This window comes from Eleutherodactylus coqui, unplaced genomic scaffold (genome assembly GCF_035609145.1).
Source record: "Eleutherodactylus coqui strain aEleCoq1 unplaced genomic scaffold, aEleCoq1.hap1 HAP1_SCAFFOLD_480, whole genome shotgun sequence".
Lineage (NCBI taxonomy): Eukaryota > Metazoa > Chordata > Amphibia > Anura > Eleutherodactylidae > Eleutherodactylus > Eleutherodactylus coqui.
In genome coordinates this window covers 1-17,500 of record NW_027101957.1, presented here as the reverse complement: position 1 = coordinate 17,500, position 17,500 = coordinate 1, and positions in this window count along the sequence as shown.

Sequence of the window (17,500 nt, the reverse complement as noted above, 5' to 3'; positions counted from 1 at the left end):
AAGGGGGGAAGTCAAAAAAGCACCCCCAGCAGATGTATGCAGGAGGGGCTGGGGGGTGACGGGGAGCGGGCTGTTGGCAGCTGTGTGGTGGCTGCTGGCAGCCGTGTGCTGGCTGCAGGGGTGGGCCTGGGCGGCTGCCGAGGGCCCCCAAAGCGCACCTACCAGCAGTAGCTCAAGACCTAGGCTGACCCTCCGATGTGCCCGGGCAGGACACCCAGGAGGCGGGGAGCTGCCCCCGCTGAGGTCCATGGCATGTGCCAGAGGCGAGTCTTGGAGAAAAAAATGACAAAGTCCAAACGCTCCAGGCGTTGGCCAGGGGTGCGGACCCGGGTGGCCGGGCCAGCGGGAGCTGCGGCTGCCGGGGCTGAGCCGAGTGTCAATGCAGGTCCTGAGAACCGGGAAGGGGACAAACCGGTGGCTCCAGGCCGGGTTGGAGTTCCAGCAGGTCGGCCTGACTCTGGAGGTTTTCCCCCTGGCTTTTCCCCATAGGCCAAAAGGGGGGAAGTCAAAAAAGCACCCCCGGCAGATGTATGCAGAGTTGGGCTGGGGGGTGATGGGGAGCGGGCTGTTGGCAGCTGTGTGGTGGCTGCTGGCAGCCGTGTGCTGGCTGCAGGGGTGGGCCTGGGCGGCTGCCGAGGGCCCCCAAAGCGCACCTACCAGCAGTAGCTCAAGACCTAGGCTGACCCTCCGATGTGCCCGGGCAGGACACCCAGGAGGCGGGGAGCTGCCCCCGCTGAGGTCCATGGCAGTTGGCAGAGATGGGTCTTTGAGAAAAAATGACAAAGTCCAAACGCTCCAGGCGCTGGCCAGGGGCGCGGACCGGGCTGGCCGGGCCGGCGGGGGCTGCGGCGGCCGGGGCTTAGCCGAGTGTCAGTGCATGTCCTGAGAACCGGGAAGGGGACAAACCGGTGGCTCCAGCCCGGGTTGGAGTTCCATGAGGTCGGCCTGACTCTGGAGGTTTTCCCCTTGGCATTTTCCCATTGGCCAAAAGGGGGGAAGTCAAAAAAGCACCCCCGCCAGATGTATGCAGAAGGGGCTGGGGGGTGACGGAGAGCGGGCTGTTGGCAGCTGTGTGGTGGCTGCTGGCAGCCGTGTGCTGGCTGCAGGGGTGGGCCTGGGCGGCTGCCGAGGGCCCCCGTAGTGCACCTACCAGTAGGGGGCTCGAGACCCAGGCTGAGCCTCCGATGTGCCCGGGCAGGACACCCAGGAGGCGGGGAGCAGCCCCCGCTGAAGCCCACGGCAGTTGGCAGAGATGAGTCTTTGAAAAAATGACAAAGTCCAAACGCTCCAGGCGCTGGCCAGGGGTGTGGACCCGGCTGGCCGGGCCGGCGGGAGCTGCGGCGGCCGGGGCTGAGCCGAGCGTCGACGCATGTCCTGAGAACCGGGAAGGGGACAAACCGGTGGCTCCAGGCCGGGTTGGAGTTCCATGAGGTCGGCCTGACTCTGGAGGTTTTCCCCCTGGCTTTTCTCCATAGGCCAAAACGGGGGGAGGCAAAAAAGCACCCCCAGCAGATGTATGCAGGAGGGGCTGGGGGGTGACGGAGAGCGGGCTGTTGGCAGCTGTGTGGTGGCTGTTGGCAGCTGTGTGGTGGCTGCTGGCAGCCGTGTGCTGGCTGCAGGGATGGGCCCCGGGCGGCTGCGGAGGGCCCCCAAAGCGCACCTACCAGTAGGGGCTGAAGACCCAGGCTGAGCCTCCGATGTGCCCGGGCAGGACACCCAGGGGGCGGGGAGCAGCCCCCGCTGAAGTCCATGGCATGTGCCAGAGGCGACTCTTGGAGAAAAAAAACGACAAAGTCCAAACGCTCCAGGCGTGCCGGCCAGGGGTGCGGACCCGGCCGGGCCGGCGAGAGCTGCGGCGGCCGGGGCAGAGCCGCGTGTCGATGCAGGTGGTGAGAACCGGTATGAGGGTAATCCTGGTCGCTCCGGGCCGAGCCAGGGTTCCAGGAGGGCGGAAGGAGCGGGCCCGTTTCCCCTGATAGCGCCGACGACGGTAAAATAAGGCCTCGCAAAACGTCAGCACGAACACCTTGTCGGGGTATAAGGGAACGAGCGGTGTGCGGTCTTTGACAAAGTGACAGTATTTCTCCAAAAAAAGCACCCCCGGCAGATGCGTGCAGACGGGGCTGGCTGGTGACGGAGAGCGGCGGGCTGTTGGCAGCAGTGTGCTGGCTGCAAGGGGTGGCCCGGGGCGGCTGCGGAGGGCCCCCAAAGTGCACCTGCCAGCGGTGGCTCAAGACCCTGGCTGAGCCTCCGATGTCCCCGGGCAGGACCCCAGCAGGCCGGGCACGGACCGCAGCTTGCCCCCTTTGCCGTCCGATGAAGCTCGCACGGTCAGAAAAAGTTTCAAAGTCCCAACGGGGGAGAGAGTGTTGACGGCGAGGGGGCGCTGGCTGCTCCAGGGGCCGGGAGGGAGGCCCTGGAGGTCGGCCTGGGGGTGAGTGGAGCGGCCCCCGTGTGTCCCTGAGCGTCCCCCGGTCTTTGGTCGAGAGGGGGTCTCAGCCGCTAATGTGCCCGCCCGGGTACCTAGGCAGGCCGGCCTGGGGCGAGTGGAGCAGCCCCCGTGTGTCCCTGAGCGTCCCCCGGTCTTTGGTCGAGAGGGGGTCTCAGCCGCTAGTGTGCCCGCCCGGGTACCTAGGGAGGCCGGCCTGGGGCGAGTGGAGCAGCCCCCGTGTGTCCCTGAGTGTCCCCTGGCGTTTGCTGAAGAGGGGGTCTCAGCCGCTAATGTGCCCGCCTGGGTACCTAGGGAGGCCGGCCTGGGGCGAGTGGAGCAGCCCCCGTGTGTCCCCGAGCGCCCCCCGGTCTCTGGTGGAGAGGGGGTCTCAGCCGCTAATGTGCCCGCCTCAGGGAGTCCGGCCTGGGGCGAGTGGAGCAGCCCCCGTGTGTCCCCGAGTGCCCCCCCGGTCTTTGGTGGAGAGGGGGTCTCAGCCGCTAATGTGCCCGCCTCAGGGAGTCCGGCCTGGGGCGAGTGGAGCAGCCCCCGTGTGTCCCTGAGCGTCCCCCGGTCTTTGGTGGAGAGGGGGTCTCAGCCGCTAATGTGCCCGCCTCAGGGAGGCCGGCCTGGGGCGAGTGGAGCAGCCCCCGTGTGTCCCTGAGCGTCCCCCGGTCTCTGGTGGAGAGGGGGCCTCAGCCGCTAATGTGCCCGCCTCAGGGAGGCCGGCCTGGGGCGAGTGGAGCAGCCCCCGTGTGTCCCTGTGTGTCCCCCGGTCTTTGGTGGAGAGGGGGCCTCAGCCGCTAATGTGCCCGCCTCAGGGAGGCCGGCCTGGGGCGAGTGGAGCAGCCCCCGTGTGTCCCTGAGCGTCCCCCGGTCTTTGGTCGAGAGGGGGTCTCAGCCGCTAATGTGCCCGCCTCAGGGAGGCCGGCCTGGGGCGAGTGGAGCAGCCCCCGTGTGTCCCTGAGCGTCCCCCGGTCTTTGGTGGAGAGGGGGCCTCAGCCGCTAATGTGCCCGCCTCAGGGAGGCCGGCCTGGGGCGAGTGGAGCAGCCCCCGTGTGTCCCTGAGCGTCCCCCGGTCTTTGGTCGAGAGGGGGTCTCAGCCGCTAATGTGCCCGCCTCAGGGAGGCCGGCCTGGGGCGAGTGGAGCAGCCCCCGCGTGTCCCTGAGTGTCCCCTGACGTTTGCTGAAGAGGGGGTCTCAGCCGCTAATGTGCCCGCCTCAGGGAGGCCGGCCTGGTGCGAGTGGAGCAGCCCCCGTGTGTCCCTGAGCGTCCCCCGGTCTTTGGTGGAGAGGGGGCCTCAGCCGCTAATGTGCCCGCCTCAGGGAGTCCGGCCTGGGGCGAGTGGAGCAGCCCCCGTGTGTCCCCGAGCGCCCCCCGGTCTCTGGTGGAGAGGGGGTCTCAGCCGCTAATGTGCCCGCCTCAGGGAGTCCGGCCTGGGGCGAGTGGAGCAGCCCCCGTGTGTCCCCGAGCGCCCCCCGGTCTCTGGTGGAGAGGGGGTCTCAGCCGCTAATGTGCCCGCCCGGGTACCCAGGGAGGCCGGCCTGGGGCGAGTGGAGCAGCCCCCGTGCGTCCCTGAGCGCCCCCCTGGCGTTTGCTCAAGAGGGGGTCCCAGCCGCCAATATGGCCGCCCGGGTACCCGCGGGGGCCGCCCTGGGGCGAGTGGAGCAGCCCCCGTGTGCCCCTGAGCGCCCCCTGGCGTTCGCTGAAGAGGGGGTCTCAGCCGCCAATATGGCCGCCCGGGTGCCCGGGGGAGCGGCCTGGGGTGGCCCTGTGCAGCCTCCGGGCGCCCCTGAGTGTTTTCCAGTATCTGGCCGAGACACCCCCTGACCCTCCGACTGTGTCCGTTTGGAGCGCCTGGTGCCTGGGCACCCCCTGAGTGTTTTTCAGTATCTGGCCGAGACACCCCCTGACCCTCCGACTGTGTCCGTTTTTAGTGCCTGGTGCCTGGGCACAGACCGCGGCAGCTCCCGCTGGCCGCATTGACAGAGTGCTGAAAAAATGACAAAGTCCGAAAATGCCTGAGAACCGGGAAGGGGACAAACCGGCGGCTCCAGGCCGAGCCGGAGTTCCAGGAGGTCGGCATGATTTTGCCGGTTTCCCCATAGGAGGTGCCAAGTTGCCAAAATGGGGGAACTCAAAAAAGCACCCCCGCCAGATGTATGTAGGGGGGCTGGATGGTCGATGGGGAGTGGGTGCCTGGCAGCAGGGGCCACCCCGCGCAGGTGCCCCGGGGGGCCCGCGGGGGGCCCCCGAAGACACCCCCCCCAGCACTCGCTGAAAACCCCGTCCGAGCCGCCCGCGCTGCCCGGAGGGAGTCCCGGGAGGCCGGGCACGGCCCGCAGGTCTCTCCCTCTGCCCCCCGGTGAGGTTTGCACGGGGGGGAAAAGTTTCAAAGTCCCGACGGGGGGCGAGAGACAGTGCGGCGAGGGGTGGCGGGCTGCTCCGCGGACCCGGGGGAAGCCCGGGGAGGGCGGCCTGAGGGCGCGGAGGGCCCCCTGAGAGTGCCTACGGGTAGTAGGTGAGAAACCCTGCCTGTACCTCCCACGGGGCCCGGGCAGGGACCCCGGGAGGCCGGGCAGAGCCCGCAGGTCGCCCCCTTCCCGTCCGATGAAGCTCGCACGGTCAGAAAAGTTTCAAAGTCCCAACGGGGGGAGAGTGTTGACGGCGAGGGGGGTGCAGGCTGCTCCAGGGTCCGGGGGCAGCCCCTGGAGGTCGGCCTGGGGGTGTGGAGGGGCCCCCCTGAGAGCACCCAACAGTAGTTGCTCAAGACCCTGCCTGAGCCTCCGATGTGCCCGGGCATGAACCCCAGGAGGCGGGGAACAGCCGTGGCAGCCCCTGCTGAAGTCCTTGGCAGTTGGCAGAGGCGAGTCTTGGGGAAAAAAACGACAAAGTCCAAACGCTCCAGGCGCCGGCCAGGGGGGCGGACGTGGCTGGCCTGGCCGGCGGGTGCTGCGGCTGCCGGGGCTGAGCCGAGTGTCGATGCATCTCCTGAGAACCGGGAAGGGGACAAACCGGTGGCTCCAGTCCGAGCTGGAGTTCCAGAAGGTCGGCCTGACTCTGGAGGTTTTCCCCCTGGCTTTTCCCCATAGGCCAAAAGGGGGGAAGTCAAAAAAGCACCCCCGGCAGATGTATGCAGAAGGGGCTGGGGGGTGACGGAGAGCGGGCTGTTGGCAGCTGCGTGGTGGCTGCAGGGGTGGGCCTGGGCGGCTGCGGTGGGCCCCCTGAGTGCACCTGCCCGTGGTGGCTGAAAACCCAGGCTGAGCCTCCGATGTGCCCGGGCAGGACCCCAGGAGGCCGGGCACAGAACGCCGGTTGCCCCCCATTGCCGTTTGACGAAGCTTGCACGGTCAGAAAAGTTTCAAAGTCCCAACGGGGAGAGAGTGTTGACGGCGAGGGGGTGCTGGCAGCTCCAGCGGCCGGGGGCAACCGCTGGAGGCTGGGCCCGGACTGCGGCAGCCCCCCTTGCAGTCGAACAAAGTTTGAGGAGACGAGTCATGAAAATGACAAAGTCCAAACGCTCCAGGCGTGCCGTCCAGGGGGGCGGACCCAGCTGGTCGGACCGGCGGGAGCTGCGGCGGCCGGGGAAGAGCCGAGTGTCAATGCAGGTCACGAGAACCGGTATGAGGGTAAACCTGGCCGCTCCGGGCCGAGGCACGGTTCCAGGAGGGCGGAAGGAGCGGGCCCGCTTCCCCTGATAGCGCCGACGGCGGTAAAATAAGGCCTCGCAAAACGTCAGCACGAACACCTTGTCGGGGTATAAGGGAACGAGCGGTGTGCGGTCTTTGACAAAGTGACAGTGTTTCTCAAAAAAGCACCCCCGGCAGATGTGTGCAGACGGGGCTGGCTGGTGTGGGAGAGCGGCGGGCTGTTGGCAGCAGTGTGCTGGCTGCAGGGGTGGCCCGGGGCGGCTGCGGAGGGCCCCCAAAGCGCACCTACCAGTGGTGGCTGAAAACCCCCGCTGAGCCTCCGATGTCCCCGGGCAGGACCCCAGGAGGCCGGGCAGAGCCCGCCGCTTGCCCCCTTGCCGTTTGACGAAGCTTGCACGGTCAGAAAAGTTTCAAAGTCCCCACGGGGGGAGAGTGTTGACGGCGAGGAGGTGCTGGCTGCTCCAGGGGCCGGGGGCAACCCCTGGAGGCTGGGCACGGACTGCGGCAGCCCCCCTTGCAGTCGAACAAAGTTTGAGGAGACAAGTCATGAAAATGACAAAGTCCAAACGCTCCAGGCGCCGGCCTGGGGTGCGGACCCGGCTGGCCGGGGCCGGCGGGAGCTGCGGCGGCCGGGGCTGAGCCGAGTGTCAATGCAGGTCCTGAGAACCGGGAAGGGGACAAACCGGTGGCTCCAGGCCGGGTTGGAGTTCCAGGAGGTCGGCAGGACTCTGGAGGTTTTCCCCTTGGCATTGTCCCATTGGCCACAATGGGGGAAGTCAAAAAAGCACCCCCAGCAGATGTATGCAGAGGGGCTGGCGGGTGACGGAGAGCGGGCAGTTGGCAGCTGTGTGGTGGCTGCAGGAGGTGGGCCTGGGCGGCTGCGGAGGGCCCCCAAAGTGCACCTACCAGAAGGGGCCCAAGACCCAGGCTGAGCCTCCGATGTGCCCGGGCAGGACACCCAGGAGGCGGGGAGCAGCCCCCGCTGAGGTCCATGGCATGTGCCAGAGGCGAGTCTTGGAGAAAAAACGACAAAGTCCAAACGCTCCAGGCGCCGGGCAGGGTGGCGGACCCGGCTGGCCGGGCCGGCGGGGGCTGCGGCTGCCGGGGCTGAGCCGAGTGTCAATGCATGTCCTGAGAACCGGGAAGGGGACAAACCGGTGGCTCCAGGCCGGGTTGGAGTTCCGGGGGGTCGGCCTGACTCTGGAGGTTTTCCCCCTGGCTTTTCCCCATAGGCCAAAACGGGGGGAGCCAAAAAAGCACCCCCAGCAGATGTATGCAGGAGGGGCTGGGGGGTGACGGAGAGCGGGCTGTTGGCAGCCGTGTGCTGGCTGCAGGGGTGGGCCTGGGCGGCTGCGGAGGGCCCCCTGAGTGCACCTGCCAGCGGTGGCTCAACACCCTGGCTGAGCCTCCGATGTCCCCGGGCAGGACCCCAGGAGGCCGGGCAGAGCCCGCCGCTTGCCCCATTGCCGTTTGACGAAGCTTGCACGGTCAGAAAAGTTTCAAAGTCCCAACGGGGAGAGAGCGTTGACGGCGAGGGGGTGCTGGCTGCTCCAGGGGCCGGGGACAACCCCTGGAGGCTGGGCACGGACTGCGGCAGCCCCCCTTGCAGTCGGACAAAGTTTGAGGAGACAAGCCATGAAAATGACAAAGTCCAAACGCTCCAGGCGCCGGCCAGGGGGGCGGACCCGGCTGGCTGGGCCGGCGGGGGCTGCGGCTGCCGGGGCTGAGCCGAGTGTCAATGCAGGTCCTGAGAACCGGGAAGGGGACAAACCGGCGGCTCCAGGCCGAGCTCGAGTTCCAGAAGGTCGGCCTGACTCTGGAGGTTTTCCCCCTGGCTTTTCCCCATAGGCCAAAATGGGGGAAGTCAAAAAAGCACCCCCAGCAGATGTATGCAGAGGGGCTGGGGGGTGATGGGGAGCGGGTGTTTGGCAGCAGTGTGCTGGCTGAAGAGGTGTGCCTGGGCGGCTGCGGAGGGCCCCCTGAGTGCACCTGCCAGCGGTGGCTCAAAACCCTGGCTGAGCCTCCGATGTCCCCGGGCAGGACCCCAGCAGGCCGGGCACAGACCGCAGCCTGCCCCCCTTGCCGTTTGATGAAGCTTGCACGGTCAGAAAAGTTTCAAAGTCCCAACGGGGAGAGAGTGTTGACGCCGAGGGGGTGCTGGCTGCTCCGGTGGCAACCCCTGGAGGCTGGGCACAGACTGCGGCAGCCCCCCTTGCAGTCGAACAAAGTTTGAGGAGACAAGTCATGAAAATGACAAAGTCCAAACTGCTCCAGGCGCCGGCCAGGGGGGGCGGACCCGGCTGGCCGGGCCGGCGGGAGCTGCGGCTGACGGGGTTGAGCCGAGTGTCGATGCATGTCACGAGAACCGGCATGAGGGTAAACCTGGCCGCTCCGGGCCGAGGCACGGTTCCAGGAGGGCGGAAGGAGCGGGCCTGTTTCCCCTGATAGCGCCGACGGCGGTAAAATAAGGCCTCGCAAAACGTCAGCACGAACACCTTGTCGGGGTATAAGGGAACGAGCGGTGTGCGGTCTTTGACAAAGTGACAGTGTGTCTCAAAAAAAGCACCCCCGGCAGATGTGCGCGGACGGGGCTGGCTGGTGACGGAGAGCGGGCTGTTGGCAGCGGTGTGCCGGCTGCAGGGGTGGCCCGGGGCGGCTGCGGAGGGCCCCCTGAGAGCACCTACCAGTAGTTGCTCAACACCCTGGCTGAGCCTCCGATGTCCCCGGGCAGGACCCCAGGAGGCCGGGCACAGACCGCCGGTTGCCCCCCCCATTGCCGTTTGATGAAGCTTGCACGGTCAGAAAAGTTTCAAAGTCCCAACGGGGAGAGAGTGCTGACGGTGAGGGGGTGCTGGCTGCTCCAGGGGCCGGGAGGGAAGCCCTGGAGGTGGGCCTGGGGGTGTGGAGGGGCCCCCTGAGAGCACCTACCAGCAGTTGCTGAAGACCCTGCCTGAGCCTCCGATATCCCCGGGCAGGACCCCAGGAGGCCGGGCACAGACCGCAGCCTGCCCCCTTGCCGTTTGATGAAGCTTGCACGGTCAGAAAAGTTTCAAAGTCCCGACGGGGAGAGAGTGTTGACGGCGAGGGGGTGCTGGCTGCTCCAGGGGCCGGGGGGGGGAACCCCTGGAGGCTGGGCACGGACCGCGGCAGCCCCCCTTGCAGTAGAACAAAGTTTGAGGAGACAAGTCATGAAAATGACAAAGTCCAAACTGCTCCAGGCGCCGGCCAGGGGGGCGGACCCGGCTGGCCTGGCCGGCGGGTGCTGCGGCTGCCGGGGCTGAGCCGAGTGTCGATGCATCTCCTGAGAACCGGGAAGGGGACAGACCAGTAGCTCCAGGCCGAGCTGGAGTTCCAGGAGGTCGGCCTGACTCTGGAGGTTTTCCCCCTGGCTTTTCCCCATAGGCCAAAACGGGGGGAGGCAAAAAAGCACCCCCAGCAGATGTATGCAGAGGGGCTGGGGGGTGATGGAGAGCGGGCTGTTGGCAGCTGTGTGGTGGCTGCAGGGGTGGCCCTGGGCGGCTGAAGAGGGCCCCCTGAGTGCACCTACCAGCAGTAGCTCAAGACCCTGCCTGAGCCTCCGATGTCCCCGGGCAGGACCCCAGGAGGCCGGGCACAGACCGCAGCCTGCCCCCTTGCCGTTTGATGAAGCTTGCACGGTCAGAAAAAGTTTCAAAGTCCCAACGGGGAGAGAGTGTTGACGGCGAGGGGGCGCTGGCTGCTCCAGGGGCCCGGGGCAGCCCCTGGAGGCTGGGCACGGACCGCGGCCGCCCCCCTTGCAGTCGAACAAAGTTTGAGGAGACAAGTCATGAAAATGACAAAGTCCAAACGCTCCAGGCGTGCCGGCCAGGGGTGCGGACCCGGCCGGCCGGGCCGGCGGGGGCTGCGGCTGCCGGGGCTGAGCCGAGTGTCAATGCATGTCCTGAGAACCGGGAAGGGGACAGACCGGTGGCTCTGGGCCGAGCTGGAGTTCCAGGATGTCGGCCTGACTCTGGAGGTTTTCCCCCTGGCTTTTCCCCATAGGCCAAAATGGGGGAAGTCAAAAAAGCACCTCCAGCAGATGTATGCAGAGGGGCTGGCGGGTGACGGAGAGTGGTCTGTTGGCAGCAGTGTGCTGGCTGCATAGGTGTGCATGGGCGTCTGCGTAGGGCCCCCTGAGTGCACCTGCCAGTGGTGGCTGAAAACCCAGGCTGAGCCTCCGATGTGCCCGGGCAGGACCCCAGGAGGCCGGGCACAGACCGCAGCCTGCCCCCTTGCCGTTTGATGAAGCTTGCACGGTCAGAAAAGTTTCAAAGTCCCAACGGGGAGAGAGTGCTGACGGTGAGGGGGGTGCCGGCAGCTCCAGGGGCCGGGGGCAACCCCTGGAGGCTGGGCACGGACTGCGGCAGCCCCCCTGGCAGTCGAACAAGGTTTGAGGAGACAAGTCATGAAAATGACAAAGTCCAAACGCTCCAGGCGTGCCGGCCAGGGGAGCGGACCCGGCCGGCCGGGGCGGCGGGAGCTGCAGCTGCCGGGGCGGAGCCGAGTGTCAACGCAGGTGGTGAGAACCGGTATGAGGGTAATCCTGGTCGCTCCGGGCCGAGCCACGGTTCCAGGAGGGCGGAAGGAGCGCGCCTGTTTCACCTGATAGCGCCGACGGCGGTAAAATAAGGCCTCGCAAAACGTCACCACGAACACCTTGTCGGGGTATAAGGGAACGAGCGGTGTGTGGTCCTTGACAAAGTGACAGTATTTCTCAAAAAAGCACCCCCGGCAGATGTGCGCGGACGGGGCTGGCTGGTGATGGAGAGCGGGCTGTTGGCAGCAGTGCGCTGGCTGCAGGGGTGGCCCAGGGCGGCTGCGGAGGGCCCCCAAAGCGCACCTACCGGTGGTGGCTGAAAACCCAGGCTGAGCCTCCGATGTGCCCCGGGCAGGAACCCAGGAGGCCGGGCACAGACCACAGCTTGCCCCCTTGCCGTCCGATGAAGCTTGCACGGTCAGAAAAAGTTTCAAAGTCCCCACGGAGAGAGAGTGTTGAGGGCGAGGGGGAGCTGGCTGCTCCAGGGGCCGGGGGCAACCCCTGGAGGCTGGGCACACCCCCTTGCAGTCGAACAAAGTTCGAGGAGACAAGTCATGAAAATGACAAAGTCCAAACGCTCCAGGCGCCGGCCAGGGGGGCGGACCCGGCTGGCCGGGCTGGCGGGGGCTGCGGCTGCCGGGGCTGAGCCGAGTGTCGATGCATGTCCTGAGAACCGGGAAGGGGACAAACCAGTAGCTCCAGGCCGAGCTGGAGTTCCAGGAGGTCGGCCTGACTCTGGAGGTTTTCCCCCTGGCTTTTCCCATTGGCCAAAATGGGGGAAGTCAAAAAAGCACCCCCGGCAGATGTATGCAGAGGGGCTGGCTGGTGATGGGGAGCGGGCTGTTGGCAGCGGTGTGCTGGCTGCAGAGGTGTGCATGGGCGGCTGCGGAGGGCCCCCCGAGTGCACCTGCCCGTGGTGGCTGAAAACCCAGGCTGAGCCTCCGATGTGCCCGGGCAGGACCCCAGGAGGCCGGGCACAGAACGCCGGTTGCCCCCTTGCCGTTTGATGAAGCTTGCACGGTCAGAAAAGTTTCAAAGTCCCAACGGGGAGAGAGTGCTGACGGTGAGGGGGGTGCTGGCTGCTCCAGGGGCCGGGAGGGAGGCCCTGGAGGTGGGCCTGGGGGTGTGGCGGGGCCCCCTGAGAGCACCTACCAGCAGTTGCTCAAGACCCTGCCTGAGCCTCCGGTGTTGCAGGGCAGGACACCCATTGGCGGGGAAAAGCAGGTGGCAGCCCCTGCTGAAGTCCTTGGCAGAGATGAGTCTTTGAAAAAAATGACAAAGTCCAAACTGCTCCAGGCGCCGGTCAGGGGGGCGGACCCGGCTGGCCGGGCCGACGGGAGCTGCGGCGGCTGGGGAAGAGCCGAGTGTCAAGGCATGTCCTGAGAACCGGGAAGGGGGCAAACCAGTAGCTCCAGGCCGGGCTAGGGTTCCAGGAGGTCGGCCTGACTCTGGAGGTTTTCCCCCTGGCTTTTCCCCATAGGCCAACATGGGGGAAGTCAAAAAAGCACCCCCGGCAGATGTATGCAGAGGGGCTGGGGGGTGACGGGGAGCGGGCTGTTGGCAGCAGTGTGCTGGCTGCAGAGGGCCCCCGAGGTGCTGCACCTACCAGTAGTTGCTCAAGACCCCCCATGACCCTCCGGTGTTGCAGGTCAGGACACCCATTGGCGGGGAACAGCAGGTGGCAGCCCCTGCTGAAGTCGTTGGCAGGGATGAGTCTTTGAAAAAACGACAAAGTCCAAACGCTCCAGGCGTGCCGGCCAGGGTGGCGGACCCGGCTGGCTGGGCCGGCGGGAGCTGCGGCTGCCGGGGCTGAGCCGAGTGTCGATGTATGTCGTGAGAACCGGTATGAGGGTAATCCTGGTCGCTCCGGGCCGAGGCACGGTTCCAGGAGGGCGGAAGGAGCGGGCCCGTTTCCCCTGATAGCGCCGACGGCGGTAAATTAGGGCCTCGCAAAACGTCAGGACGAACACCTTTTTTGCATATAAGGGAACGAGCGGTGTGCGGTCCTTGACAAAGTGACTATTTCTCAATGTGCTGAGGAGTGGGGACCGCTCAAAGTCAAAGCACCGCGGCCGCCCCTCTGCCACCTCCCTGGGAGCAGAGTCATCGAGCGCGAGTGTCCCCACTCCGCCTGTCCAGGCCGCGGGGCCGACAGGCTGGCTGGCTGCCCGGGCAGACCCCGCTCTCCGAGCGGCCGGGCCCCAACGTTCGAGAGGTGTAGGAAGCCACCTTGGGGGTGCTGCGGAGGCCCCCCTGACACCGCCTCCAAGCCCTTGCTGAGAGCCCTGTCCTAGCTGCCTGCGCGGGCAGGCGGGACCCCCCAGTAGGCCGTGCACAGCCCGCGGCAGCCACTGCTGAAGCCCAGGGCAGTTGGCAGAGATGAGTCTTTGAGGAAAAACGACAAAGTCCAAACGCTCCAGGCGCCGGCCAGGGGTGCGGACCCGGCTGGACGGGCCGGCGGGAGCTGCGGCGGCTTGGGAAGAGCCGAGTGTCAATGCATGTCCTGAGAACCGGAAAGGGGACAAACTAGTAGCTCCAGGCCGGGATGGAGTTCCAGGAGGTGGGCCTGACTCCGGAGGTTTTCCCCTTGGCATTTTCCCATTGGCCACAATGGGGGAAGTCAAAAAAGCACCCCCAGCAGATGTATGCAGAGGGGCTGGCTGGTGATGGGGAGCGGGCTGTTGGCAGCGGTGTGCTGGCTGCAGAGGTGTGCATGGGCGGCTGCGGAGGGCCCCCCGAGTGCACCTGCCCGTGGTGGCTGAAAACCCAGGCTGAGCCTCCGATGTGCCCGGGCAGGACCCCAGGAGGCCGGGCACAGAACGCCGGTTGCCCCCTTGCCGTTTGATGAAGCTTGCACGGTCAGAAAAGTTTCAAAGTCCCAACGGGGAGAGAGTGCTGACGGTGAGGGGGGTGCTGGCTGCTCCAGGGGCCGGGAGGGAGGCCCTGGAGGTGGGCCTGGGGGTGTGGCGGGGCCCCCTGAGAGCACCTACCAGCAGTTGCTCAAGACCCTGCCTGAGCCTCCGGTGTTGCAGGGCAGGACACCCATTGGCGGGGAAAAGCAGGTGGCAGCCCCTGCTGAAGTCCTTGGCAGAGATGAGTCTTTGAAAAAAATGACAAAGTCCAAACTGCTCCAGGCGCCGGTCAGGGGGGCGGACCCGGCTGGCCGGGCCGACGGGAGCTGCGGCGGCTGGGGAAGAGCCGAGTGTCAAGGCATGTCCTGAGAACCGGGAAGGGGGCAAACCAGTAGCTCCAGGCCGGGCTAGGGTTCCAGGAGGTCGGCCTGACTCTGGAGGTTTTCCCCCTGGCTTTTCCCCATAGGCCAACATGGGGGAAGTCAAAAAAGCACCCCCGGCAGATGTATGCAGAGGGGCTGGGGGGTGACGGGGAGCGGGCTGTTGGCAGCAGTGTGCTGGCTGCAGAGGGCCCCCGAGGTGCTGCACCTACCAGTAGTTGCTCAAGACCCCCCATGACCCTCCGGTGTTGCAGGTCAGGACACCCATTGGCGGGGAACAGCAGGTGGCAGCCCCTGCTGAAGTCGTTGGCAGGGATGAGTCTTTGAAAAAACGACAAAGTCCAAACGCTCCAGGCGTGCCGGCCAGGGTGGCGGACCCGGCTGGCTGGGCCGGCGGGAGCTGCGGCTGCCGGGGCTGAGCCGAGTGTCGATGTATGTCGTGAGAACCGGTATGAGGGTAATCCTGGTCGCTCCGGGCCGAGGCACGGTTCCAGGAGGGCGGAAGGAGCGGGCCCGTTTCCCCTGATAGCGCCGACGGCGGTAAATTAGGGCCTCGCAAAACGTCAGGACGAACACCTTTTTTGCATATAAGGGAACGAGCGGTGTGCGGTCCTTGACAAAGTGACTATTTCTCAATGTGCTGAGGAGTGGGGACCGCTCAAAGTCAAAGCACCGCGGCCGCCCCTCTGCCACCTCCCTGGGAGCAGAGTCATCGAGCGCGAGTGTCCCCACTCCGCCTGTCCAGGCCGCGGGGCCGACAGGCTGGCTGGCTGCCCGGGCAGACCCCGCTCTCCGAGCGGCCGGGCCCCAACGTTCGAGAGGTGTAGGAAGCCACCTTGGGGGTGCTGCGGAGGCCCCCCTGACACCGCCTCCAAGCCCTTGCTGAGAGCCCTGTCCTAGCTGCCTGCGCGGGCAGGCGGGACCCCCCAGTAGGCCGTGCACAGCCCGCGGCAGCCACTGCTGAAGCCCAGGGCAGTTGGCAGAGATGAGTCTTTGAGGAAAAACGACAAAGTCCAAACGCTCCAGGCGCCGGCCAGGGGTGCGGACCCGGCTGGACGGGCCGGCGGGAGCTGCGGCGGCTTGGGAAGAGCCGAGTGTCAATGCATGTCCTGAGAACCGGAAAGGGGACAAACTAGTAGCTCCAGGCCGGGATGGAGTTCCAGGAGGTGGGCCTGACTCCGGAGGTTTTCCCCTTGGCATTTTCCCATTGGCCACAATGGGGGAAGTCAAAAAAGCACCCCCAGCAGATGTATGCAGAGGGGCTGGCTGGTGATGGGGAGCGGGCTGTTGGCAGCGGTGTGCTGGCTGCAGAGGTGTGCATGGGCGGCTGCGGAGGGCCCCCTGAGTGCACCTGCCCGTGGTGGCTGAAAACCCAGGCTGAGCCTCCGATGTGCCCGGGCAGGACCCCAGGAGGCCGGGCACAGAACGCCGGTTGCCCCCTTGCCGTTTGACGAAGCTTGCACGGTCAGAAAAGTTTCAAAGTCCCAATGGGGAGAGAGTGGTGACGGCGAGGGGGTGCTGGCTGCTCCAGGGGCCGGGGGCAACCCCTGGAGGCTGGGCACGGACCGCGGCCGCCCCCCTTGCAGTCGGACAATGTCTGAGGAGACAAGTCATGAAAATGACAAAGTCCAAACGCTCCAGGCGTGCCGGCCAGGGGTGCGGACCCGGCTGGCCGGGCCGGCGGGGGCTGCAGCTGCCGGTGCTGAGCCGAGTGTCAGTGCAGGTCCTGAGAACCGGGAAGGGGACAAACCGGTGGCTCCAGGCCGAGCTCTAGTTCCAGGAGGTCGGCCTGACTCTGGAGGTTTTCCCCTTGGCTTTTCCCCATAGGCCAAAAGGGGGGAAGTCAAAAAAGCACCCCCGCCAGATGTATGCAGAAGGGGCTGGCTGGTGATGGGGAGCGGGCTGTTGGCAGCGGTGTGCTGGCTGCAGAGGTGTGCATGGGCGGCTGCGGAGGGCCCCCTGAGTGCACCTGCCCGTGGTGGCTGAAAACCCAGGCTGAGCCTCCGATGTGCCCGGGCAGGACCCCAGGAGGCCGGGCACAGAACGCCGGTTGCCCCCTTGCCGTTTGACGAAGCTTGCACGGTCAGAAAAGTTTCACAGTCCCAACGGGGAGAGAGTGCTGACGGTGAGGGGGTGCTGGCTGCTCCAGGGGCCGGGAGGGAGGCCCTGGATGTGGGCCTGGGGGTGTGGAGGGGCCCCCTGAGAGCACCTACCAGCAGTTGCTCAAGACCCTGCCTGAGCCTCCGGTGTTGCAGGGTAGGACACCCATTGGCGGGGAACAGCAGGTGGCAGCCCCTGCTGAAGTCCTTGGCAGTTGGCAGAGATGAGTCTTGGAGAAAAAAAACGACAAAGTCCAAACTGCTCCGGGCGCCGGTCAGGGGGGCGGACCCGGCTGGCCGGGCCGAGGGGAGCTGCGGCGGCTGGGGAAGAGCCGAGTGTCAAGGCATGTCCTGAGAACCGGGAAGGGGGCAAACCAGTAGCTCCAGGCCGAGCTGGAGTTCCAGGAGGTTGGCCTGACTCTGGAGGTTTTCCCCCTGGCTTTTCCCCATAGGCCAAAATGGGGGAAGTCAAAAAAGCACCCCCGCCAGATGTATGCAGAAGGGGCTGGCTGGTGATGGGGAGCGGGCTGTTGGCAGCAGTGTGCTGGCTGCAGAGGGCCCCCGAGGTGCTGCACCTACCAGTAGTTGCTCAAGACCCCCCCTGACCCTCCGGTGTTGCAGGGCAGGACACCCAGGAGGCGGGGAACAGCCGTGGCAGCCCCTGCTGAATCCCACGGCAGTTGGCAGAGATGAGTCTTTGAGAAAAACGACAAAGTCCAAACGCTCCAGGCGCCGGCCACGGAGGGCGGACCCGGCTGGCCGGGCCGGCGGGAGCTGCGGCGGCTGGGGCTGAGCCGAGTGTCGATGCTTGTCGTGAGAACCGGTATGAGGGTAATCCTGGGCCCTCGGGGCCGAGGCACGGTTCCAGGAAGGCGGAAGGAGCGGGCCTGTTCCCCCTGATAGCGCCGACGGCGGTAAATTAAGGCCTCGCAAAACGTCAGGACGAACACCTTTTTTGCATATAAGGGAACGAGCGGTGTGCGGTCTTTGACAAAGTGACTATTTCTCAGAGTGCTGGGAAGGGAGTGGGGGCCGCTCAAAGTCAAAGCACCGCGGCCGCCCCTCTGCCACCTCCCTGGGAGCAGAGTCATCGAGCGCGAGTGTCCCCACTCCGCCTGTCCAGGCCGCGGGGCCGACAGGCCGGCTGGCTGCCCGGGTAGACCCCGCTCTCCGAGCGGCCGGGCGCCACGTTCAAGAGGTGTACGAAGCCACCTGTGGGGGGTCTGCGGAGGCCCCCCTGAGAGCGCTGATAACCCTGTCCTAGCTGCCTGCGCGGGCAGGCGGGACTCCCCCAGGAGGCCGTGCACAGCCCGCGGCAGCCACTGCTGAAGCCCAGGGCAGTTGGCAGAGATGAGTCTTTGAAAAAACGACAAAGTCCAAACGCTCCAGGCGCCGGCCACGGGGGGCGGACCCGGCTGGCCGGGCCGGCGGGAGCTGCGGCTGCCGGGGCTGAGCCGAGTGTCAATGCATGTCGTGAGAACCGGTATGAGGGTAATCCTGGTCGCTCCGGGCCGAGGCACGGTTCCAGGAGGGCG